This window comes from Trifolium pratense, linkage group LG5 (assembly GCF_020283565.1).
Source record: "Trifolium pratense cultivar HEN17-A07 linkage group LG5, ARS_RC_1.1, whole genome shotgun sequence".
NCBI classification, from domain to species: domain Eukaryota; kingdom Viridiplantae; phylum Streptophyta; class Magnoliopsida; order Fabales; family Fabaceae; genus Trifolium; species Trifolium pratense.
The window spans coordinates 54,236,100-54,262,810 of NC_060063.1; the positions used below are offsets into that span (position 1 = coordinate 54,236,100).

The 26,711-nt window shown below is 34.7% G+C and overlaps 1 long non-coding RNA gene and 2 pseudogenes across 1 annotated transcript; all 3 read right to left on the minus strand.

Moving 5' to 3' along the window:
• Positions 1-3,310: 3,310 nt before the first annotated feature.
• Positions 3,311-4,003, minus strand: LOC123883218. The gene is made up of 2 exons (XR_006800129.1): positions 3,849-4,003; positions 3,311-3,736 (listed from the first exon to the last, which is right to left on the minus strand). It is a non-coding gene; the product is annotated as an uncharacterized LOC123883218 (long non-coding RNA).
• Positions 4,004-7,423: 3,420 nt separating this feature from the next.
• LOC123886903 lies at positions 7,424-8,573 on the minus strand (annotated as a pseudogene).
• Positions 8,574-13,600: 5,027 nt separating this feature from the next.
• Positions 13,601-18,918, minus strand: LOC123883217 (annotated as a pseudogene).
• Between the last annotated feature and the right edge of the window lie 7,793 nt (positions 18,919-26,711).

Sequence of the window (26,711 nt, forward strand, 5' to 3'; positions counted from 1 at the left end):
CATGAATATGGAGCACTTGTTAACTGTGTATGAAATTTAGAATGAGTTCCTTACAAAATATTCATTGGAGATACTCTAAAGAGATAAAACTACAATTAAAATTATATTTAATGTGCATTTTGTGTGAAAATATTACTAATTCTTGTTATAAGTTCTCTGATTGGTGTATTGATCCATTAGCCTGCCTCCATAGTATATAATGGAGGTTCACCGAATTGTAAGGGTTGAGTACACCTTATACTCCTTATAATTCAATTATTTGCTTATCAAAAAAAAAAAAAACTAATGTGCTTTTTTCTAGGGACTTAGGTGCTTTTTTTTTCTTTTTGCTATATAACCCAATGTGAACAAATATTCGTGACCACCAAAATATTATCCACATCTATGATACTTTATATAAAGAAGAGAAGAAGACATCAGCACATGCAAAAAGATTGAAATAAATGTCCACCAAACAATTGTTTCCTTTTAACTTTTAAGACTACTAATTATTGTATTGTCAAAAAAAAAAGAGACTACTAATTATTGCACTCCATTCCTCATTATTGTACTTCATTCTCACTTTGAATGGTTTCCACTCTCAATACCATTTTTTTTAACTTTAAACAATTCACATCATTTTCTCTTTTTTTCACCTACTCATTCAATATTCATTCAACTTTTACCCTCTTCAATATTTTTTTCATTCAACATTCTACCTCAGCACTTTCTCTACACCACCACTTTTTATTTCATATTCTTATTTAAATTTATATTTTTATTTTTATAATTACATAAAATTATAATTATCGATTAAAATTAAATTAAAATAATTAACATTTAACGATTTATTTTTTAGTTTTTTGTAATAAAAACAAGATTTATTTAAATAATTTATACGATACAAATCATCTTAACTTAATTTAAAATACAACACACAAGTAACATAATTAGTACGATACAAATAATTTAAAATGCAATGCAACACACAAGCAACATAATTAGTACGATACAAATAATTTAAACTGCAATGCAACACAACGTAATTGTTGAGATTTTGAAAATTGTTGGGATAATTAGAAGAATTTTGGCTGTTGAAATGATTATTGGGATCCATTTCACCAAAAAAAAGACTAATACTTTAAGATTAACACTAATAGGAAGATAATAATAAGATTAATATAGTGAAAAAATTAATTATTTTTTTCTGTGTCCAAATCAAATGAACCAAGTCTCTATTTATAGACAAAAAAATCATGAATTTTGGTAAAAAAAATTATTTTGCAATGAAATAATTGAGTTCAAAGTATTAAATGGATAAAAATTCAGCCAGTCACGTGGCTGGATCTTATCAAAAGCTCTTTCTCTCTCCGCGTGAAGAACCAGAACACGCCCTTGTCCGCGCGTGTATTACACGCGCCAAGATCAAGCCAAACAGAACGCGCCAAGTGTCTCCCTGCGTCAGTTTCAATTGTGTTGAGTTTTCTCAACATCTCTCTCTTCCATGTCATCTTCAACACGTATCTCAACAACCATTGAACCATTTTTTCATTGTTGAGTTCAAACTCAACACTCCCATTGCTCTTGATCTTAGAAGTTAGAACAATCGATTTGGGTCCACCCGAGTCACATGCAAATTTGAGCCACAAAATTACAACTCTTTACTTAGGAGGAATATTTGTCTAGCCACAACACTAAAATAAAACATGATTATTATGCAACATATATAATTTTAAAAATTAAAAGATAAAAAGAATAATTAATATTAAATTATGTGATTAAATGATTTAATTTTTTTATATATGTGTGCGCGTCCAAATATATTTTATTTAGATTTGTATACATGTAAAAACTACTCCATTATAGAGTTTGATAATTATCTGTCACTAACTAAATTAAAAGCCACCTCGACAATTAATTAAACACTTAAATAGCGAATAATAAATTTGGGTCGTTACACCGCCTCAGGCGCCTCTCCAGGCTAATGTCGAGTATTATTATCACCGCCTCTTCAGGCCGACCTTCTTCACAATCTCCATGAACTTTCTATCTTCGAGGCACCGGATAACAACACTCCATGTTTTATCCATCATCTCGAATATTAAAATTGCTTTCATCTCCATTTTCCACAATTTCAAATTGCTTTCGGAAAGTCCCTCAATATCCCACTTATAAACCATGGTGCTCACTTCAAATTGTTCTGATTGCTCCACTGTGGGCGCCAATTGTTGTTGAATTCGTCAATTAAATCACACCAATGAAAACTTGATGTGTGGAGCAATAGAACGGCAACCAATAATTAAGTGGAATAAACAATAATAATAACAACACCGATAAATAATATAAAGGAGAAGAAAGAACGCAATGTTTGTTTACCCAGTTCAGTACAACAATGACCTAGTCTGGGGAGAGAGCAGCCCATCTGTTCCACTATATCAAAGAGTAACTTTACAAAAGAAATTCGATTACAAGGAATTAATCCTAATTCTACCCAAAACCCGAATCTCTTCATGTGGCCAAGAGACTCAATTTGATAAGTGTTTCTCATGGGAATGGATTCTCTCAAGTGTAATTTACACTTGAGAGAATAAAGTGTAATCTAACACCATCTAAATTCATTTTCTCTAAATTTTTATATGTTTCTCTCTCTTGATCAATGGTAACAAACCACACTTTATTCTCTCAAGTGTAAATTACACTTGAGAGAATCCATTCCCGTTTCTCAAGGTTTAATCAATCCTCTTAGTTGTTCTCGTATTTTTCTATGAATAAAGCACTCCCTATTTATAGAAAAAAAATATATGCCAAAAATTAGTAACAAATTCAAGTCAGAGTGTCCTCCAAGAAAAGATTTTTTTCTCAACAAATCAACAAACCCGCATAATTTTGCCTGGGGCACAGAAAATTCCGTCTGGGGCGACAAAACTGAAATTTTTTCTTTTCCTGCACACAAATTTACTTCTTGTTATCGAGATTTCAAGGCATATCCGACCGTACATTTATATCCTTTATTTATTTAAAAATTATAGCAATGGACACTTTCAAAATCTTCACGACAATATGACCGTATATAATACAAGTGATGACCGTATATAATCTTCACAACAATATGACCAATATAATACAATCATTGTCCAATTACACAAGGATTAACGAAGGATCTTTAATCGTTTGGCAATGTATTCTTATTTATGTAAAATAAAACACATCTTTTTATGGTATCAAGGGTTCAACAACTTGAAATATACTTGAGAGGAGTACTTATGAAATAAAGCACATTGTTTACTTCTTTTTCCTTGGTTAAGTTTTTATCTCAACACTAAGAGTATACTTATGAAATAAAACTAATTTATTAGGGTTACAATCTTAAATGTAGGGGTACCATTAACAATGTTCTGAAGAATAAAAGCCAAAACAGCATATGCTCAAGGCCAATCAACTAGGTTCGACACCAAATAATTTTTTAAAATATGAGTAATTAGCTACAGTAAAAAGTATATCTACTCTTCCCTGTCATTGAGCAAATAATTACAAGATTTTTCACAAAATTGGAAATAATAATAGCAATCCAAGGAAAATTTTACATAAAAAGTCACAGGACACACTGACTATAATTCTATTGAACTACTAATCTCTGTAAATGATCCAGGAAGACCTCAAAGCTAACATCATCCGTAAAGATAATATCCCCTCCGGGGAGGGAAGCTTCGGTGTTATATGTTGCAGAAGGATTTAACTTTGCTAGTAGAAATCGAGCCTGCACATTGTGCATGAACGCCAAACATATCAGATGTAGAAGAAAAAATGGACAAAGTCATCTTAAGCAAAAATAATATGCAAAACGCAAATTCAAAGTATATGAATGTAACCTGGGATCCGTGCTGATCACAAACAACCAGGCGAGGCACAGGAAATCTCTCTTTCATTATTAAATCTGAATCATCATGAGGAGCTCGTAGCAAGTGAGCAAATGCCTGCAAAATATTTGACTCAAATTAACTAAATTGGCAATGTGAAGATAATAAGATCATTACTCATTAGCAATGTTGTTAATAAAAGATGGCCACGATATTGAAAATTGTGCATTTCTTTTATTTATTAATAGTCAAAGATAACTTCTTAAAAAAAGTCAAAATTACTTTATTCTAAATTAAACCATAGATAAGGAAAATTATTAATACCGATATGTCGTTTGAAAATGTCAACAACTTTTAATTTAATGCAATAAAAAAATTAATATACTCCCTCTGATTCTTGATATAAGAGAAATTTGACTTTCTAGATTTATTGTGAGTCTAATGTATCTAGTCCATATTATTGATTAAATACATTAGATGTGCAATGAATCTAAAGAATAAAGAATCTCTTATATTAAGGACTAAAGTAGTGAATAGTATCATTTAGTCAAAATAGTTTTTATAAAATGGGACGGAGAAAGTACATCGCAACATCTTTCATCCAACGGTTCCTTTAACTCGTTCACGGTGGGAGGAGAGATCCTTCACTATCCCACCCTAGAAGGCACCAAAAAGCAAATTGCAAATTTTAGCAAAGTTGACATTGTAACAATAAATTGTGTGACGTAACCATCTAGCAATCAGTCAATGATGATGCAAACGATGTGCAAATTCAAGAACACACATCAATTGAACCCTCAAACTTTTTAAAAAATATTACTCATCCGTCACACAATAAATGACACAGTTGACTATTTCATGCGAGTTCAGATCAGCTCCATTTTTTTATCCTCCTTTTCCTCCAGTTAAATTTTTCATCGGTGGAAAAACTGGAGGAAAAGAAGGATAAAGAAATGAAGCTGATCTGAACTCGTTTCACGCATATGATATCTTGAAAATATTCATGAATTCGAATCCAATAACATCTTATATGTTAATATTTATTTTTATTTATTAATAAAAAAATATGATTAAAAGAAGATATATGAATAATGGATATAGCTAAAATGGGTCACTCATTGTAGGACGGAGGGAGTAATTCTTTATAATTATTGGTTAGTGTACGCAGGTTGGGTTGGCTCGGATTTGGCCTAATCCGTTACCAAATCCGTTCAATATTTATTTGGTTTGGGTTCATCATCAAACCCACACTTCCAGTATCAAATCCGAACCAACCCGGTTATTAACAGGTTGGTTTGGGTTGGGTTTAAAAAAAGTCAAAATTACTTTATTCTAAATTAAACCATGGATAAGGAAAATTATTAATACCGATATTTCGTTTGAAAATGTCAACAACTTTTAATTTAATGCAGTAAAAAAAGTTAATATACTTTCTCCGATCCATAATATAAGAGAAATTTGACTTTCTAGATTCATTGACAGTCTAATGTATCTAGCCCATATTATTGATTAAATACATTAGATGTGCAATGAATTTAAAGAATAAAGAATCTCTTATATTAAGGACTAAAGTAGTGATTTTCTTGTAGTGAATAATATAAATAGCTTCTTGTAACGTAGATCTTTATTCATCTTTCAAACATGGCAGCAAGCATCAAGTGTGTGTATTTTCTCATTGCAATTCTATGCATCGTTTCTGTTTTGACTCCAGGTAACAAATTTATTTATTCTATACCTATATACTTACATACATATTTATTTATTTATTTATTTATTGTTCTAACAATATTATATTGATTGATTGTAGGAGAAGCATATTATTATACATACTGCGCTGAAAAAGGGCCATGTCCAAATAACGATAAAGTTTGTAGTTATATTTGTATAAATAAATACGAGTTTCCTAGGGGTGGCTTCTGTAGTAAAAGTAAGGGTTTGTGTTGTTGTAGGGGAGGATATTGATTCTACTTTCTCAAAGTGTTGGCACATATATATGATTATCATATGTTTAAATAAATTTTTAGTGCATGTTTGGTTTCATATTTTCCACTCTACAAATGTTAGTTTTGAATATGTTTGATTCTCTTTTCTTAAACTGCTTTAGTCTTTCAAAATTAATTTTAAGAGAAGTTTCGAATCCTAACTTCTGAATTTGACCAGAAACAATTCTATGACAAATTAATTGGATTTATCTGATTTATCCCTTTCAATAACCTAGCAATTTTCAGTTTTGAGTTTTTATTCATTTGCTGCTGCGTTTTGCAGTCTTCGTTGATGAGGTTAGAGAGGAAAGGTGGGTTTGGATTATAAAGGGATCGAGATTTGATGTTGTACTGTTTTCATACAGTTCCATGCGGTTATCGATCTCGGCCGTAGAGATTTGATCAGACGATTTATATTTATTCAATGTTGATTTGAGTATTTGTCGAATTGATCAGACAGTCCTAAGAAAAAACTTTTTATTTTTAATTATTAACTTAATAAAAAGTAGAGTATTTGTTTTCCTAAAAAAAAATGTGCGGGGCTGCTTCCAACTAGGTTTGTGTATCTGTCGATTTCGGCAAGTTTTGAGCCAAAAATCACGAAATTGATAAAAATTACAACTGTTTAATTTAGACCCAATTCTGATCATCTACATCTTCAGTTTGTTCAGATGTCGGGTTGTACGGGTGACGGATAGAACGAGTCGGTTGTTACGGGTTAAATTGTAATTTTGTTACTACATCTAAAACTCCTTTAATAACTTTGTTGTTGTCACCATCTCTTGGTTAAAGAAACATGCTCTAAGCAAAAGGGCGAAATTCTCAATTTGCAATCTAAGAGAGAATTGCGAAACAATTTCATTATTGAAACAAAGTTTGTTTCTAGTACACTAGATTAACCAAATCGCCGCCATGAAGAGAAAAGTAGAGGGACTATCCAAACCACTCCGCAACCATGACTACTTATGAAATTGTTATTTATTTTATTTTTTTTGAAAAATATACTTATGAAAATACTGCTTCCTTCCTCTTGTATATTGTTTGCGTACGGATTAAGAAAATTGCTTGTCAACCAAGCAAACTTAGCAAAGTGTAATTAATCTAACAAGTGAATCAACGATATGCTACACAACAACACATGTTTAATTGAAACTAATTAACGTGACACATGAGAAATTCAATCTTTATCTCCATGGATATATTATGTCACACATTTTATTTTTATCTATGTCATCTGAGAAAGTCATACATATACTACTTATATTGAGATAATATTGATTTCTTTTTCTTAAATTCCTTCATTTTTAAACTATCAAAATATCTTTCCAAACGTAACATGAGATAATTTAAGAGAGGCATAGGCATATAGTTTACATGAAGAACAGCTAATAAAATATGATATATCCATTATACATTAGTTTTTTGGTAAATACATCCACATAGATTTATAATTTATTCAATCATTTCAATGGTGATTGACTGATTTTGTAAAGAATGTACATATCTCAATGCATCTTCATTACTATAAAGCTCGTATCATTACTTTGAAGGATTTAATTAATATATATGGAGTGTATTATCTGAATATAATTTCACAGTGTTTTGGATATTGAGACAAAAGATACGAAAACTACAATATCCTTCCTTAGCCAACAAATCAAGAGAAAATAAACTCATACAAAAACTCTAAAGAAATAGAGTACCTGAGAATTGAGATGTTACTTCACATAACCAACACAGAATTCAGGGTTTTTTACTAAGAGATCTATTATGTAACTCTAGCAATCGCCCAAGAGTTTCTAAAGACCATCTGTCCTCATTTTGGGCATAGACCTTTTGATTTAGAGAATCAATTATTATGCTGACATTGCCAAACCCATATATTTGATGGCCATTATGCATTCTACCAGGTTTAAGTTTGAACAGTAAACCATGATCCCGAGCATAGGCTTCAATGATTTCTTTCACGCTCATTTCATTCGCACCATCTGCACTGATATAGGCTGCTGCTTTCTGATGAGTCTCATATTTCCTCTGCTCACTTACCCTGATATAATAGCTTATCTTCTCCTTCAAACCAGGTTGCACAACTTCCATGCCTTCAGCAGCCTGGTTCATCATAACAAGACCGCAATTGAGCAATTGAGCTTGTATCGAATAAGTTCATTTGCCAAAAGTTCTTTTGGAATAAGTTCTTTCCAGCCCAAAAACCATTTCAAAACTTCATTAAAGTTAGGATTTGAGCACAACCAACGATACAAAACTGTAAGCCACTTGGTAAAGAAGATATCCATCGTGTCAACCATCAGATGAACTGGGATAACTGAAGCCCAGTTCATTACCCAATAAAACTGATCAAGTTTCTGACTTGCCGGGTTCACTTGAAAGTCATCAGATACAAATACAGCCTTCAGCTTTGGTACAATAAAACGGTGCATAAGTAGTTGCCAACTATCAGAATCAAATACAGGCTTCCAAGGGGACAATATGGCATATGCAGAACCATCACTTGGATGCCACGCATCAAGAACAGTACTCAATTTGAAACGAATCATCTGGTAGATACCCTCCAATTTGTGCCCTAGCATAGGTAGCCATGGATGCACCCATGTGTGGATAGGAATGGTCTCTTGATGTGCTTCCCAAGTACCAACTGCACTTGATAGTTTTGGCATGACTATGGTGTCTAATATATAGTAGCAAGAACTGAAGAAGGAAGTAATTTTTCACTTGGCCAAAACAATATCCATAACATAAGTCATATCTTTTTTTAGTAATAAATTATTATTTTTTTTTACTAAAAAAAAGATGTGTTTTATATTATGTTGAGTTTGTTAATAAAAGATTTTTGTTGCTATTAAAAAAAACAAAGGTATTGTTAGTATTATGAAAAGTCCACGTCAAAATTCATATATTCTCTTTATATATAATATAGATGTTATGATTTTCAATTTTTTTTTTTTGAGATAATGATGATTTTCCATATCAAAACTAATTAATTGATTTCGAATATCTTAGTCAATGTACATGGGCAATGTAAATTAATTTTACAGTTAATGTCTAATAAAATTCATACATTTGATCATATGTGAGTAAATATATAGTTGGCACCAACTTTATCTAAATTAGTTATTTAAAATTATTTTAAGGTAGGTAAGTGTGCTTTGATTTAAAACTATGTTCTTCAAAACTTGAAGATTATTTATATTTTAAGGTAGTTATTTAAAACTATGTTCTTCAGAGCTTGAAAATTATTTCTTCTCAAACATATACAATTAGAGGGTGTAAAAGTTTAACTTAAATATTTGTACACTAGATTAAAATCATTTCCATTCTGAAAATGTAAGTTTTCTTGATACTTCATCTTACCCGGTTAATGTTCTCAGAATCCCTTTAAATTATGTGGACAAAAATGTTGATGTTACTGAAACTTTCATTGTTTTTGTGAATGTTTTGAAACAATCTGAAATTGCTTCTAATCTGCATGTTGAACCAAATGTTGAAACATCTGTGAAACCTGTGTTGTTTCTGTGAGTCATGTAGATTGATGACTTTACGTCGTTACATGTTATTCTAGGCTTAATCGAGTGATATTGGAGGAAACATGTTTTGCTAGAAAAGGAGAAAACTCATTGAATTTTTGAACACTTTGAAGTTGGGTTCTGGTTCTGGCGCGTCGCGCGCAGAGATGTGCTTCAGGGTATTCTGCTTCGGATGTTGGCGCATCGTGCAGAGAAGGATGGCGCGTCGCGCCGTTTTGAATTTCAAAAGCAGAGGAGCAACGGTCACCTGCGCGTCGTGCAGGCACGGAAAACAAAACGAAATCAGTTTTGACCAATAACAATATCTGAGCATAATTGGCTTTTCAGCATATACAAAGAAGAAGCTAAAAAGGATATATAGAACATTTAACATTGCAAAAAAGGATAGAATAGAACAAAGCTTCTAGATATACCTTTTCAAGAGAAGCACAAGGGCCAATAATCCCTAGGTGGAAAACAGATACATTCGTTCGCCAGCTTACAAACAAGCATAATAATGTATACCAACCAGAAAAGGTCCACTGAAAATAGAGAAAAGTTTACATGATCAAGAGCACAAGCAAAGAGATCTAGCACATGATAGAGCCATATCGATGGTTTTATATTATTTCTAACACGCCCCCTCACGCAAGAGCTCACTTGGGCTTGAAGCGTGGATAATGCATAGGCCCACCTACCATATGCTTAAATTCCACTTTTTAATTAGAAAGTGAGGGGAGCGGGGATCGAACTCTAGACCACTTAGTCATAGAGGCTCTGATACCATGTCAAATAACCGATTATCCCAAAACCTTAAGGTGTTAGGATAGAGCCATATCAATGGTTTTATATTATTTCTAATAAAAGCCCATCATAGAATTTCACACATTTATGGTAATGTGGCACAGAATCTTTATCCAGATCTTTGTGGGAGCGAATTGGTTCCGAAAGTTGTCGGGATACAGTCTATAATATACAATAATTCGTAAGAACAGAAACAGTTGAGTGTCGTCAACCTATCAAATGAGATGGAAATCATTTTTGTCCATGACATCAGTAGTAAATGAAATACCTAAAACTATGTTCGTAAACAGTCAAATACACTTCCCTGATATAGGCAATGATAAAATAGAGGCCAATTGTTAGAAATAATATAAAACCATTGATATGGCTCTATCCTAACACCTTAAGGTTTTGGGATAATCGGTTATTTGACATGGTATCAGAGCCTCTGTGACTAAGTGGTCTAGAGTTCGATCCCCGCTCCTCTCACTTTCTAATTAAAAAGTGGAATTTAAGCATATGGTAGGTGGGCCTATGCATTATCCACGCTTCAAGCCCAAGTGGGCTCCCCCGTGAGGGGGCGTGTTAGAAATAATATAAAACCATTGATATGGCTCTATCCTAACACCTTAAGGTTTTGGGATAATCGGTTATTTGACACCAATCATTATCATTTTAAACTAGCCACAATACTCAGCGCCGTGCTGGTGCACCTCGCCTCCCGCTGATCACCTGGCACCGGCCACGGATCTCCCTGCAACTCATCTAAAACCTGCAAAAACAAACCAACCCGCAACTCACACACAGCAGCGGACCTAGGGGTGGGCTGAGGTGGGCCACGGCCCACCCCCACCCCAAAAAAATAATTTTTTTTTATATATAGAGTATTAATTTAAATGTATTATTAATGATTTTAAGTCACTCAGCATACATATTTGTACAAATATTAATGTAAATATTAATTTAGAGATTATTATTGATGATTATAAGTAATTCGGTACACATATTAGTTCAAGTATTAGTGTAAATATTAGTTCATAATTAATTGAATTTATAGTATTAGATAAAATTAGCAATTGAACTAGCATATATAAATATGAAATGAAATAAAAAAAATATGTTTAATTAATATTTAATTTTTTAAATCCCATATTTTCACATTTGTTGCAATTATAGTCCTATCTCAATGTTTTTTTCTTCTTTTTTGCCGTAAAAATAGCAAATTTTAATGAAAAAAAAAGTGAATTTTGGTCTCAAATTTGATATTTCATCTTTAGATTCAATGTTTGAGACAATAAATCACCTTTATGGCCCAAAATCACAATTTTTAGAGGAAAAATATCGATTGTTGGTACCAAAATTATAACATATGAAAATAGAGGGACAAAAAAATTCAATTTAAAAATAGATTGTCTATTTTACGGCCCACCCACAATATTTTTCCTGGTTCCGCCACTGCTCACACACAATTCAATTCATCAATACCAATGTTTTCAAATTGCGGCTACAGCATAGCAAAATTTAAACAAATCAATATTATTCCGCAAGTCCAATGTTGTCAATAGTTGATTGCAGAAAATAGCAGTTTGTTCAAATTCCACCACACAACAATATCATAGCGCCTATTTGGCAGCATTTTATAAGAAATAGTGAATCATGGAACAATTGCAATTTGTTCAAATAAACCAAACCATTGTTTTCCGTTATTTTCCACCCACAACTCTGATCAACACTAACAAACTTTTAATCACAGACTAAAGTCATTAAACCAAGCAAATTACTGAAGTAAGCGTGAATTCACACTCGGACACCGGAAGCAAAAACCTCGAAATACTCTCCGACGAAAGTCCGTCCCTTGCACCGGAAACAACACCAACTGCCATCGTCCCCCAAAATGATGGAAACCACCATCTCAACCAAACGAAAATAGCACGCCATGCATATTTCTTTAGCAACACTACAAGAGAAGATGTGATTGTGTGTTTCTAGTGCATTGAAGCAAGTTACCTCTCATTTCATGTGTAGGTTGTTTAAGGTGAAATAAAGGATGGAATCAAGAATTTAAGTGATTGAGACAGCTCTGCAAGTATTTTAGCTTGGAAAGAGGAGGGAATTCAATCAAACATTTTGAGCTTATCATGTTTATTGTTGCTTCCAATGTCTCCATATTGGAACTACGGAATTGTAGTCTCTTGTCAAGGTTTGGAAAAGTAGGCACACGGTTCAACATTGGACATTCGTCAATTGTTAAAAAAGAAAGTCGTGGAGGAAATGGAGGCAAGGAGAGATTGTGTGACTGTGAACAGTTATGGTCGTCTTCATTGACAACATCGTTCATCCTCCACCATCCCTTCAACTTATTGTTTTCGCATAAAAAAAGTCTTTCTAAAGATGGGAAGAATGTTTCAGACAAAAATGGTTCTTCATAATATATGTACTCCAGTTCAGGAAGGTGACTTAAACGTACAGACCTAAGGAACCGAAGACGTTCCATTGGTGGGAGATACTTCAAACCTTCACAATTATGGAGAGTGATGTCAACAATATTGGAAAGTGGAGAAAGCCAATTTGAAAAATGTTCACCCTTGTATCGCTCTCCCATGTCCAATTTTCTAAATCCAGATGTCGTTTTTTTCTCTTCAAGGACTTTTGCATCAGTAATCTCAAGATGCTTCAAATTGATTAACTTTGAGACATGTTTGGTAGAAATTTCAAATTCTTCACATGTATTCAATATTAGCCTTTGCAAGCTTAGTGATAATAGAAGCATGACCTTGACCAAGGATCAATATCAGAACCTGATGATGCTGCTTAAGAAGACAGGTTCAGAAAACATGACTAAGAGAGGTAATTCCTATGTTGCCAACTACATCTGTTTTTGCTTACATTAAACAAAATGAAATTATTCATATTCCTATAGTAGTGAATTTTCCTAATGGTAATGTAATAGCTGCATGCATAAGTGGAGCTGTGGAGAAATAAAGATATCTAATGTATTTGCCTCAGTTTGAAGTCACTCTAAACTAAGTATCAAAATTGTGTAATGAACAAAATTGCAATTTGATATTTGAGACTAATAGATGTGTGATACAGGCAAAGAAGGATTTGAAGAGGATTGGTTTGGCTAAGGAGTTTGTTGCTAAGGGTCCAGATAAGAATGTAGTGCCACCAAAAATATTTGTGACATCTTAGGCTTAGACACCTTTCTCATGATAGAATGGAATGCATGTGGTGATGCTGTGACGGTGATACCACCAAAGCCACCATTGACGGGCACAGCCACACATGCAATGTCGTCACTGCTTCCGTTAACTTCTCCGCCACAGATGTACCCTATGGGCCTCCCCATCTGACTTTAGTTAGGTATATAAATCAGACAAAAATCATTTTAGCTAGTCACTATATGAGTTTGTATCAAGGTTGAAATTGCAAGAAATAGCTTTTTAAGGAAAGATAACAAATCCAAAACTCATGTCGATTCACCAGGAACAATTTTCCAAATCCACTGTCTTTGAAAATTTGGATCCAAAATACGAATTTATTATACATTACCGATCCGATTCCAACTATCCACCAATTAGAACACAACACAAGTAGATCATTCATGGAAAAGTTGTAGAACAGATCAATCAATCAGCCTCTTATGTTCAAGCACAATAACATTACAATTAAAGACAAGGAAAATATTCATCAATGATAATTAAGAAAAACATCAACAGCCTTTTCACGCATCTTCTCCATGCTTCCATTTCTTATATTGAGCAAGCTAGCTAGCTCAATATAATTCTTCTGGAATATGGTCAAAAGAAAAGCTTTTCCCCCTTCCAGTTTCACCTGTAATTAAGCATTCAAATAATCAGTTTTTTCATGCTAAAATAACAATTTAAAAACATTTACCTTAAACTTGAAACTACAAATAAGTAAGTGAAGAAAATAAATTGCAAGTATAAATTAGAGCCAAAAAAATAATTAAAAACTGTTTCAAAAGGTTTAAATAATGGAATCTATTTACTTTCAAAAATCGACAAAACTAAACAATAGAGACCAAAAATACTAGTAGTTGTTTTAAGAAGAAATGTGTACCTTTCTAATCTCAATCACTTTTTATGATTATGTTTGGGATTTGAGCAATTTTAGGCCAAGTTGCACTTGTTTCTGTCCGGCATGCTTCACCTAAGAGTGGACATACAATGATTTCTAAGGTGCGTAAGTTGGTAAGACGATGCATTCCTTTGGGCAGCAATACCAGATCTGTGCAATTGTCTATCTTGATGTGCTGAAGTGATAAGATGTTGCATATCCAATCTGGCAATGCCTTTAGATCCATACAAAATTGAAAGGTGATTTTTTGGAGAGAAGAAAAACGGATGAGGTCATCTTTAAACCATATTTCAATTACTTGAAAATATTGACTTGAAAGATCGTCAAACTCAAGATTCTCAAGAGAAGTACAATTTTTCAACCAATCTTGTGGGACGTTTTTCATATCCATAATGGTTTCATTAATGCGCAAGGATTTGAGCATGGAAAGAGGAGTGCAACCAATTGAGTATTGTGAAGCTGCACTACATAGTGTTGCTTGCAATATCTCTACACTGCAGTAATTCAATGACAAGCTCTTAATGTTTGGAAAAGTAGGCATGCAAGTCAGCATCCGACACTCTCTAACTGCCAATTTAGATAGACAAGGAAACTGAGGCAACAAGAGATGATGTGAAGAGTTAATATCATTTAAATCATCTCCCATCCTTCTCCATCCCCTCAGCTTATCACATTTATAAATGTGTAGGCTCTCCAAAGATGGGAAGAATGATTCATGAAGAATAGGCTCTTCGTAATATATGTACTCCAAATAATTAATGCAGCGTAACTTAAGTGACTTAAGGAAAGGAATGTTAAAGTTCAGAGAGAAACACAAAGTGACGGCTAGGGTTTCAATAATATTATAATAGCATTACTTAACAAAATAAGGATTACAATACAATTTATAATAATTCCTAATGGACTACTAAACTACTAACATATAAAGCCCAATACTTAAAGCCCTAATAATATTATTATCTAACACTTCCCCTCAAACTCACGATGCATTATCAGATAATCATCAAGAGTTTGTCAAACAAAAAACAAAAATCAAACTACTCTAACTAAATATTTTATTTCTAATACTACCCCTCAAGCTAAAGCTTACTAAGCTTTGAGCTTGTTACAAATCAACCCGAAAATAAACTAAATTAACTAATAGCTTCAAATTCAACTTCTTCAGATTTCAGACTTCGAATTGTGAGTATTCCTTCACCGGATTCAATGTGAGTATTCCCTCACCGGATTCAATGTGAGTATTCCCTCACCGGATTCAATGTGAGTATTCCCTCACCGGATTCAATGTGAGTATTCCCTCACCGGATTCAATGTGAGTATTCCCTCACCGGATTCAAATTTCAAATTGTGAGTATTCCCTCACCGGATTCAATGTGAGTATTCCCTCACCGGATTCAATGTGAGTATTCCCTCACCGGATTCAATGTGAGTATTCCCTCACCGGATTCAATGTGAGTATTCCCTCACCGGATTCAATGTGAGGGGAAGAGAAACAATCAAACAAGAGAGACCAACAATCAATCAAAAGAAACCAAATTATGAGCACTCAACTCACCAAGCAACCCAATCCAAACAAATTCAAATGGAACCAAAACAACGAAGTCAAATCAAACTGAACCGACGAAAATCAAATAAATACAAGCAAACCAACAAATCAAACTTTTTTTTTTTTTTATATACTAACTCAAAACACCCGAAAACTCATACAACCAACGAATAGAGTTGGACTCATAAACCACATAACAAATCGAACAACTACCAAAATTAGAAACCATGGACCAAATCATAGATTCTTGTAACAAATAAAAAGAAAATAATACTACCAAAATGTATTGCAGCGACCAAGCATGTCTGCACATTATTTATCCACCTGATGCACCATCTTTTTCACTTTTGTGAGGAATCCAAATTTGAACCATGTTCCTTCTTTAATTAATTTCTTCAAAGCAACCGAAAATTACTAACAAACACAATATTCTCAAACTATTGAGAATACAAGCAGCGGAAGCACAAATTCAACCAATCATTCAAAACATAAATCGAACAAATTCCCTACCATCGGGAATTCAACAATGGAACAACAACAAACAAATTCAAGGCGGATCGAAACAAGCTCTCGATACCATGTTAAAGTTCAGAGAGAAACACAAAGTGACGGCTAGGGTTTCAATAATATTATAATAGCATTACTTAACAAAATAAGGATTACAATACAATTTATAATAATTCCTAATGGACTACTAAACTACTAACATATAAAGCCCAATACTTAAAGCCCTAATAATATTATTATCTAACAAGGAAGACGTTCCACCGGTGGGAGGTATCGGAAAGCTTTGCAATAACTAAGAGATATTTCAACAATATTTGTGAGTGGAGAAATCCATTTGGAAAAAGTCACACCTTTGTGATGATGTATACTCAATTTACCAAATCTAACTGGTTGCTCATCTTTGAAGGTCTGAGTATTAATCTCAAGATGTCTCAAATTGATTAATTTTGAGATAACTTTTGTAGAAAGTACAACTTCAGCACCAATTCCCAATGAAACTTTTATTGTTTGTAAACAAAATAGATTGCCTATAGATTTGGAACCACTTTCTAGTCCCCCACACTCTAACAAGTGAAGATATCTTAAATGCTTCAATTTTCCAATGTAACCAAAAAGCTTGCTCAAATATAAATACTTTAGTTTCAAGACACGTAAGTATTTAAATGTTGAAATAATTGTCAATTCATCTTCATGGCATATCTTTTGGCCACCATAGGAAGTAAACATAATCAAAGTTCGCAGCCTACTAGCATCCAATGATTCCAACAAACAAACTGCATCTGATTCCACTGATACATGCACTGGTCTTCATATAATTTTTTTTGCTTTATTGTCCAAGTAACAACAATCATTTCCAGCAACTTGTGTTGCAAGATCGTGCATTAAATCGTGCATTTTAAAACAGTTTATATCACCATCTTCATTCAATTTTGCATCTTGGAAGAATGATTTCATCAAGAAAATATTAACAAATTGGTTACCAACATCTTCCATGCATTGCCCTTCGACTGAACATTCAAGATAACCATGTGCCATCCACATTTGAATCAACTCACCCTTCTTAAATTCCCAATCCTTAGGATATAAAGAGCAATAAGAAAAACACTGTTTTTGTTGAGGTGACAAGTTTCGGTAACTCAATTTTAGGACCGGCATGATGCTATCTTTTTCCTCGCACAATTTCCAAAAGTCACCTCGCAAGACATGACCCCATTCATTTTCTTCTCTTTTATTCTTTAATATGCCTCCCAATGATCTAATTGCTAATGGAACGCCTCTGCACTTTTCTGCTATCTTCTTGCCGGTTGATTCGAGAGTTTGATTCACTCCGGTGGTATCATCCCTAAATGCAATATTCTTTAATAAACTCCAAGAGTCTTCTAGAATCAACCCATTCAAAGCATAGGGGACACATACACCCATGGTTTGAGCCACAGTTCTACTACGAGTAGTCACTATAACCTTACTTCCTTGAGCACCACACATCAAGCAAGTCCACAATTTATCCCACTTTTCAAAACTATCGTTCCAAATATCATCTAGGACTAACAAGTATCTCTTACCGGATAAATTTCCACCAAGCATATTTTGCAAGGTGTCCAATGATAATGTATCATCAATTTTTTTCTTGGTTAGTGACTCCAACATGTTCTTCACAATAGTTTTGACATCAAAGTTATCAGAGACACATACCCACATACTCTTATCAAACAAATTTTGAACTTGGTCGTCACTATATACCAACTGAGCAAGAGTTGTCTTTCCCAAACCACCCATCCCAACAATAGCCACCAAAGAAACATTCTGATCTCCATGGGATTGTCTCAACAAGTTTACAATCTTCTCTTTGTCATCATCTCTTCCAATGATATTTGATTCTAACACATAAGAACCGGTTTCCCTCCATTCATTGTTAGGTTTCTCAACAACCACAACATTGGAGTTTAGAATCAACACATACATATCTCTCACCACATCATCAAACATTTTTTGTATTTTCTCAATCTCATTAGCCATGTTATGGCGGAAAGCAAATTTGTTTGGAGAGAATGGATTAAGTACCTTTTTTACTTTGTTTTGATGATGAGGTTCATCCCTTTTTTGTTTCATATCTTGAATAAGAAATTCATCTAGCAAGTCATCTGCAGGAATAAGCACATCTTTAAGCCTTCTTACCCAGTTTTGTACAGCATGACTTTGGTCTTGTTTGTCCTCAGCATCAAGCAACACAGCTCTAATAGATTCAACTGTGTTCTTAAGCCTTTCCAATTCATCCATGACACCATTAATCCGTCCAAATTCACGTATGGCAGCAGAAGCCAACCTGACAAAAGAAATTTTCAGCATACCAACTAACTGTTTACATTTTGATAATTGTCTTCTAGTTCTAGTAATATAAACAACCGTGTATGATATGATATATAAAAGATTGAATACTAAGTAACCTGTTAATGAGGGTAGTAGCAACACCATATGGAATTTTCTCAGCCATTCTTCAAATCAACAAAAATATGAAAACACAATTGAAAAAGTTGCTATAAGTTTGGTAATGAGAAAGAATGGAATAAGAAAATGGAGTGTGACAGATAATATATTAATATGAAAAATAACAATAGTTAATCAGGCATGTAGCCGTTGTGTCCCCCCACCTCATGATGCCTCATGGCTCCGCAAAGGGTTCTTTCTTTCCAATTAAATTTACACACCTTTGTTTTATAACCATCAATGATAAATACAAAGTATCGCTAAAAAATATAGTGCCCTTTACATTAGCTGTGTCCGTGTCCCGTTTTTTATGTTAGCAGTATCAAGTGTCTTAAAAAAATATTAAAATTTGTATTGAAATTAAAATAGTACCTTTTAAACTTTTAAAATATTGACTATCCAACATTACAAGATATTACTACTATTTTTCATTCCTTAACACGCATGCATAAATTGCTACCTCTATCTTTTAACATAACACTCGAACTTGCATCTAGGCAGTTAAGGAATGGCGTTAACGAAGTTCTGAAGTCGGCTAACTAGAATCATGCAAATAATCTGTCTGCTCAATGATGAAGTGTAGACCAATGTCCCTCTGGTGCAGATTGGTTCAGGCAAGTTAAACCGTGCATCTGGAACAGAATGTCTGATCAATATCCAAGTTATGTCACCATTATTGAAGTGTGTAGTACAAAAGCCATAGCTCAAATGTTGAATACGGGAAGAAAAACATCCCAGTTGTACCTCTTGAATGAAGACTTCAACTAATCAAAAGTCATGCATCCTTCTTAGCACGATTCAAGCATCCAGAGCAAGGTGTATCAAATGTACAACTCAGACCGTACCCCATGGTACAGTACATTTGATAACTACGCCCATTTGTTGAAGTGCGTCACACACAAACCATCGTGTTCTTTATTGCTTTTCATAGTTTTTGCTTTTGTGTGTTTAATTGCTTATCCCAATTGTTTTGGTTGCTTTATTCATTTGCTCCACACACTAACAATTATTGGTGTGGTTTCTTTGGATTCACAACCGTGATAACTTAGAATGTGTTGTATTTGCCTCAGTTCGAAGTCACTCTAAACTCAGTATCAAATTGTGTAAAGAACAAATTGCAATTTGATATTTGAGACTAATAGATGTGTCATACAGTGATGTAGGAAGATGTAGGAAGATTTCTTCGGTATTTTATTATTTTAGTTTTATTATATTTTAGGTGGATTTCTTATTTTTATATTTCACCTAGATTAGTTATTTTTATATTTCATAGTTTTTGCTTTTGTGTGTTTAATTGCTTATCCCAATTGTTTTGGTTGCTTTATTCATTTGCTCCACACACTAACAATTATTGGTGTGGTTTCTTTGGATTCACAACCGTGATAACTTAGAATGTGTTGTATTTGCCTCAGTTCGAAGTCACTCTAAACTCAGTATCAAATTGTGTAAAGAACAAATTGCAATTTGATATTTGAGACTAATAGATGTGTCATACAGTGATGTAGGAAGATGTAGGAAGATTTCTTCGGTATTTTATTATTTTAGTTTTAGGCTTTAATGCAGTTTTGATCCCCCTATTTTGAAAAATTTGAACTTTTGATCCCCCAATTTTAAAACTTAGCACTTTTGATCCCCCTATTTTAGTTTTTTGTTAGTTTTAGTCCCCCACCTCAATTTGGTCAAACTTTTGCTAATGTGTCATGCTCACTGATGACGTGACATTGTACATGTGGACAACTTGCTATGATGATGTCAGAAAAATTGATGACACACAATATTTGACCTATAGAGATGCATGTTTTGCAATGAGATTTCTTAAAGATGATCGTGTTTACATCACTGCAATCAAAGAAGCAAAAGATTGGGGCTCGTGACACTATCTAAGGAAATTGTTTGACATGTACAATGCCACGTCATCAGTGAGCATGACACATAAGCAAAAGTTTGACCAAATTGAGGTGGGGGACTAAAAGTAACAAAAAACTAAAATAAGGGGATCAAAAGTGCTGAGTTTTAAAATAGGGGATCAAAAGTTCAGATTTTTCAAAATAGGGGGATCAAAACTGCATTAAAGCCTTAGTTTTATTATATTTTAGGTGGATTTCTTATTTTTATATTTCACCTAGATTTTTTATTTTTATTTTTTTCACTGCTATTTAAGTTAAACTATGTTTTGAAGGCAAACATTTTGATTCAATAAAATTATAGAGAGTTTTCTCAAATTTGGTGGATTCCAAATTACTCTTTCCGGTGGATTTCGAAAATCTGGTGGATTACAGAACTTTATTTGACAGGTTTGTCGAGCATGTGAACCTCTGTTCTATGATAGGATTAGCTCTTGTTTTTCCTCCACGCTTCCGTACTGCGTCAGTTGGTATCAGAGAAGGTTTCTCCTTTTCTTTTCCTAACATGATCAGATGGGAGATCAACCGGTGATGAAAGCATAGTTTTACGGTGCCATGACGTCTTTAACCGCGGCCAACACCGCTCTGACAACACAGGTGACAACCTTATCCAATAACAACTGAAACTACAACATCAATAGAAACAATAACAACAACAGAAACGGCGACAACAACCGCAATAACTCATCTACTGATGACTCGAGTGTTGAGGATGAGGAAGTTGTGTCCGAAGAGGGAGGTGAAGAGACTCCAACTAGGATAAAAAAATTGTCTTGTGCAAGTCTGGCGATCCACAACTTGATGTCGACCTACCTGTGGCGGCTCCATCTAAGCCAGATGTATTTGTGCGAAATCCGGCAACAACCTCACCGCCACTAGAACCTCCGGACACTAGGATGCGGCGGCGACTTCCATCTCAGCAAAACTGCTGCATCACAACCGTCACATTGAACTCAAGGATTTGCTTGTAGATCGGGTTCAATTCGGGTTTTACTTTAAATCTTATGGTTTAGGCACTAGCTCAAGCATGTTAACTGAGTTGGGTCAAATACACTTGAGCAAGTTATCAGAGACACATACCCACATTAAATTATGAAAATACGTTTGTATTCTATGATGATTGTATACCAATTAAGCAAGTGTTGTCTTTCCTAAACAACCAATCCCAACGTACAATAGCAACCAAAGAGACATTTTGATCTCCATGTTGCTGTCTCAACAAGTTTACAATCTTCTCTTTGTCATCTTCTCTTCCAATGATATCTGATTCTATCACTCGTGAAGTACTAGTTGTTCACAGTTTTTTTATCATTGTATATTCTTAATGACGCAGTACGAAAGCGTGAAGAAAAAGCAAACGTTAATCCTATAATAAAATACAGGTTCGCAAGCGACAAACTTGTCAGATAAGGCTTTGGAATCCATCAGATTTTTGGAATCCACCAGAAAGAGTAACTATTCTAGAATCCACTAGACTTCCGAAATCCACCAGAAGGAGTAATTTGGAATCCCCAAATTTGAGAAAAATCTCTGTATTTTTATTAAATCAAAAGGTTCCCTTCAAGGCTACAATAGTTTAGCTTAAATAGTAGTGAAAAATAAAAATAACAAATCTCCTAAAAGATTATAAAAGAAAATAACAAACCTAGCTAAATAAAAATAACAAATCTTGCTAAAATATAAAAATAATAAATCTAGCTAAAATATAAATTTAAATCTTCACTAAATCTTTCTAAAATATAGTAAAATTAAATCTTCACTATTTTCCAAGTGAACCTTTCTTGCGCGCCACTTGATCTTCAATCTGGCGCGGCCAACCTTCCTACATCAGTCTCCTCTACCTCAAAAGAACTCGACCCCGAGTTCTCATCTTGATAAAGGACCTCATCGACATGGTATTCATATATATTTGCTACATTGAAAACTGTTGGCGTTGTTTGGTTGGCCTCATTTTGCTAAAACATGTGATCTTTCCTGATGTGGAACTACATGCTTCCACCATCCAGTATAAGCAAGATGTTCGGTACAATGCTTCAACATTGGATACCACATCCAGTAGGCCGGGCCTGTGTATGTTGAGATCTCGCGCCTAAGTTCTAAATATGGAATCCACAATAAATGGTCGTTTGTGATAAGGAGCGTGGTCACGCATAATTATTAATGGATCTCGTGATCAAGTGTTGCTTGTTAATCAGATCTTCAAGTTAAGGAAACAAAACATTTGAATTAAAGATTATTTCTTGAAAGGAACCATTAATCATGCTGAGCTATTGAAGCCTAATTGAAGACCTAGCCTGAGCTCGTGAAGGTTATTTAAAGAAGGTTGACTCCATTGTTCAACTCACTGAAACCAGAATTGAGTCTTACAAAGCGTGAGTTTAGGTTTTAGTATTGTGTTTATTGTGTTCTAAGTCTTGTGTTGATTTTCCACTAGACTAGGAACTGTGTGTTTGTGCATTGTAATATCTCTGGAGCTTCTAAGCAAGGAGATAGTGTGTGTATACCATTCCAAAGCTTTTAAGCACGGAAGTGGTGTGAGTGTTTTATGAAGTGTGTCTTCACATATTAAATCTAGTATTGTACGATCACAGTGGCTGTGGTCAAGAGGAGGTGAGCGGAGGTTCTCATACCTAGGTGTGTCTTAGGTAGGATATAGCACGGGTGGTGATTAGGTGAGAAGTCATAAACGGGAGGTTTATTGAGGGCTTCAAACTAATACTATCATAGTGGATTCACTCCTGGATTGGTATCCCCCAGAGTAGGCTTATGCTGAACTGGGTTAACAAATGACTGTGTTAATTTACTTTCAGTTTGTTTAATTTATTATTCCTTGTGTATGCGCGGTTGGATGTTGGATCATTGATTCACGCATTAAAAGTGTACTATAGTGGTGAAGCGTTGAGTACAACATCTTAATACTAGTGTGCCAGAATTTCAATTGGCATCAGAGCAGGCACCCTGCTCGAAACTCAGGGTGAGCTTCAGGGACAGAAATTTCTGGTGAGATGGACAAGGAAGGAGGAACGGTTTCTAAACCACCACTGCTAACTGGGCCTGAGAACTATGACTACTGGAAAGCTAAGATGATGGTATTTCTTAAATCCATTGATAGCAGAACATGGAAAGCTGTAGAAAATGGATGGGAACCCCCTATGGTCATTGATAAGGATGGAAAAGTAACAGGTGAAATCAAGCCTAATAAAGACTATTCCAAAGACGAGGATGACCTAGCTCTGGGAAATTCAAAAGCCTTGAATGCCATATTCAATGGGGTGGACATCAACATGTTCAGACTTGTTAAACGATGCACTGTAGCCAAACAGGCGTGGGAAATACTCAGGAAAGCACATGAAGGAACCAACAAGGTAAAGCTGTCCAAACTTCAGATGCTTCGCACAAATTTTGAAAATCTGAGTATGAAGGAAGAAGAGACTATTCATGACTTTCACATGAATATTTTAGAATTTGCAAATTCATTTGATGCCTTGGGAGAACCTATATCAGATGAAAAACTGGTGAGCAAAATCCTCAGATCTCTACCTAAGAGGTTTGACATGAAAGTAACAGCAATAGAAGAATCTCAGGATCTGGCCAACATTCAAGTGGATGAACTAATAGGCTCACTTCAAACCTATGAGATGAGCATAAACCAAAGAAAAGAGAAGAAAACCAAAAGTTTGGCTTTTACTTCTAATACTGCAGAAGATGATGAGATAGATATGGAGAGTGATGAAAGTTTATCTGAAGCCATGGTGTTACTTGGAAGACAGTTCAACCGTATCATGAAGAGGATGGATAAAAGAAATAAATTCAATGGTCCAAGCACCAAATCTGACTTCAACAATAAGTTCAATGGTCCAAGCACCAAATCTGACTTCAACAAACCTGTATCTAGTCAAAGGAGGACCAGAAGTGATGACAAAAGCACTTCATCTAGAGGAGTTCAGTGTCATGAGTGCGAAGGATTTGGTCATATCAAATCTGAATGCCCTACTTTTCTGAAGAAGAAGAAGAGTCTTGCTGTTACTTGGTCAGATGAGGATGATTCAGAAGAAGATGAAGGTGAATCTGCTAAACTTGTCAATGCATTGACAGGTGTCTATGAATCTGATGCTGAATCATGCGATGAAACATCATATGAAGAACTTCTGGCTACCTATAAGGACTTATTCATCAGGAGCAATGAATTCTGCAAAGCCTTGGAAAAACAAAAGGAGACAAATTGTCAACTTCAGGCTGAGAAAAATGAATGTCTGGATATAATTAAGACTCTCAACAAAGAGATTGAAAAGCTGAATGAAGACTTGGAGCATGCTAGAAAACAAGTTAGAGTGTTTGCATCAGGAGAAGAAAAGTTTCAAGCCATGCTGCTAAAACAAAGTGCTGGTAAGAAACCTATTGGCTTTGATTACGAGATAGTGGATCAAGAAATGGGTTACAACAAAGCTACAATCACTACCCCCATTGATAAAACTTTTCCTGTTAGTGGTGGGTTACTACCTCCTCATCCTCCCACACATCAGGGAACTGACACATGGTTAAAACCCAAGCAGCATGTCCAGACTAACTCGATGCCTCAACACCCGCCTCACCATCAATACAACAGGTCAAGATCTAGGACTAAAAGAAGGAATTGGAGGTGTCATTATTGTGGTAGGAAAGGGCACATTAGACCTTATTGCTACAAACTGTACGGCTATCCACAGAATTCATGGCCACTTGAACCCAAATCTGAGAACGTGAATGTCAAGAAAGAATGGAAGAAGAAGGAAGATGGTGTAAGCTTGATAGCTCATACATCACTGCGGGCATCATCTAGACAAGATTGGTATTTTGACAGTGGATGCTCTAGACACATGACTGGAGTGGAAGGGTATCTAGCCAACCTAAGGTCCTATGCCACAAGCTTTGTAACATTCGGAGATGGAGCTAAGGGAGAAATAAAAGGAATTGGAAACCTAATTGATAATGGGTTACCAAACTTAGACAATGTTCTGTTAGTAAAAGGACTTACAGCAAATTTGATTAGCATCAGTCAACTATGTGACCAAGGCATGAAGGTGAACTTCACACAATCTGAATGTCTTGTTACAGATGAAGAAGGAAAACTGATAATGAAGGGAGTAAGGTCCAAAGACAACTGTTACTTGTGGGTGTCTGAAGAAGGAAATTATATGTCTACCTGCCTCATAAGCAAAAATGAGGAAGTCAAACTCTGGCATCAAAAGTTGGGTCATCTACACCTGAGAGGAATGAAAAAGGCCATAGCTGAAGAAGCAATCAGAGGATTACCCAAGCTAAAGATAGACGAAGGAACAATATGTGGAGAATGTCAGATAGGCAAACAAACCAAGGTGGCGCACCCAAGGCTTCAACATCAATCTACTACCAGAACACTTGAATTGTTACACATGGATTTGATGGGACCTATGCAGACTGAAAGTCTTGGAGGAAAAAGGTATGCTTTTGTTATGGTGGATGATTTCTCTAGATTTACATGGATAGACTTCCTTAGAGAAAAATCAGACAGTTTTGAAACATTTAGAAACTTATGTGTACAACTTCAAAGAGAAAAGGGGTCTGTCATCATAAGGGTCAGAAGTGATCATGGAAAGGAATTTGAGAATAGCAAATTCTATGATTTCTGTGCAGCAGAAGGTATCCAACATGAATTCTCTGCTCCCATAACACCACAACAAAATGGTGTAGTAGAGAGAAAGAATAGAACCATTCAAGAGTCTGCTAGGGTAATGCTTCATGCCAAGGGTCTTCCATATCAGTTCTGGGCAGAGGCTATGAGTACAGCCTGCTACATACACAACCGTGTAACACTCAAAAAGGGAACATCTGCAACTTTGTATGAATTATGGAAGGGAAGAAAGCCAACTGTGAAACACTTTCACATTTTTGGGAGTAAATGCTACATTCTTGCTGACAGAGAACCAAGACGAAAACTTGATCCTAAAAGTGAAGAAGGTATATTTCTGGGATATTCCTTGAATAGCAGAGCCTACAGGGTCTATAACACAAAAACCAAAGTCATTATG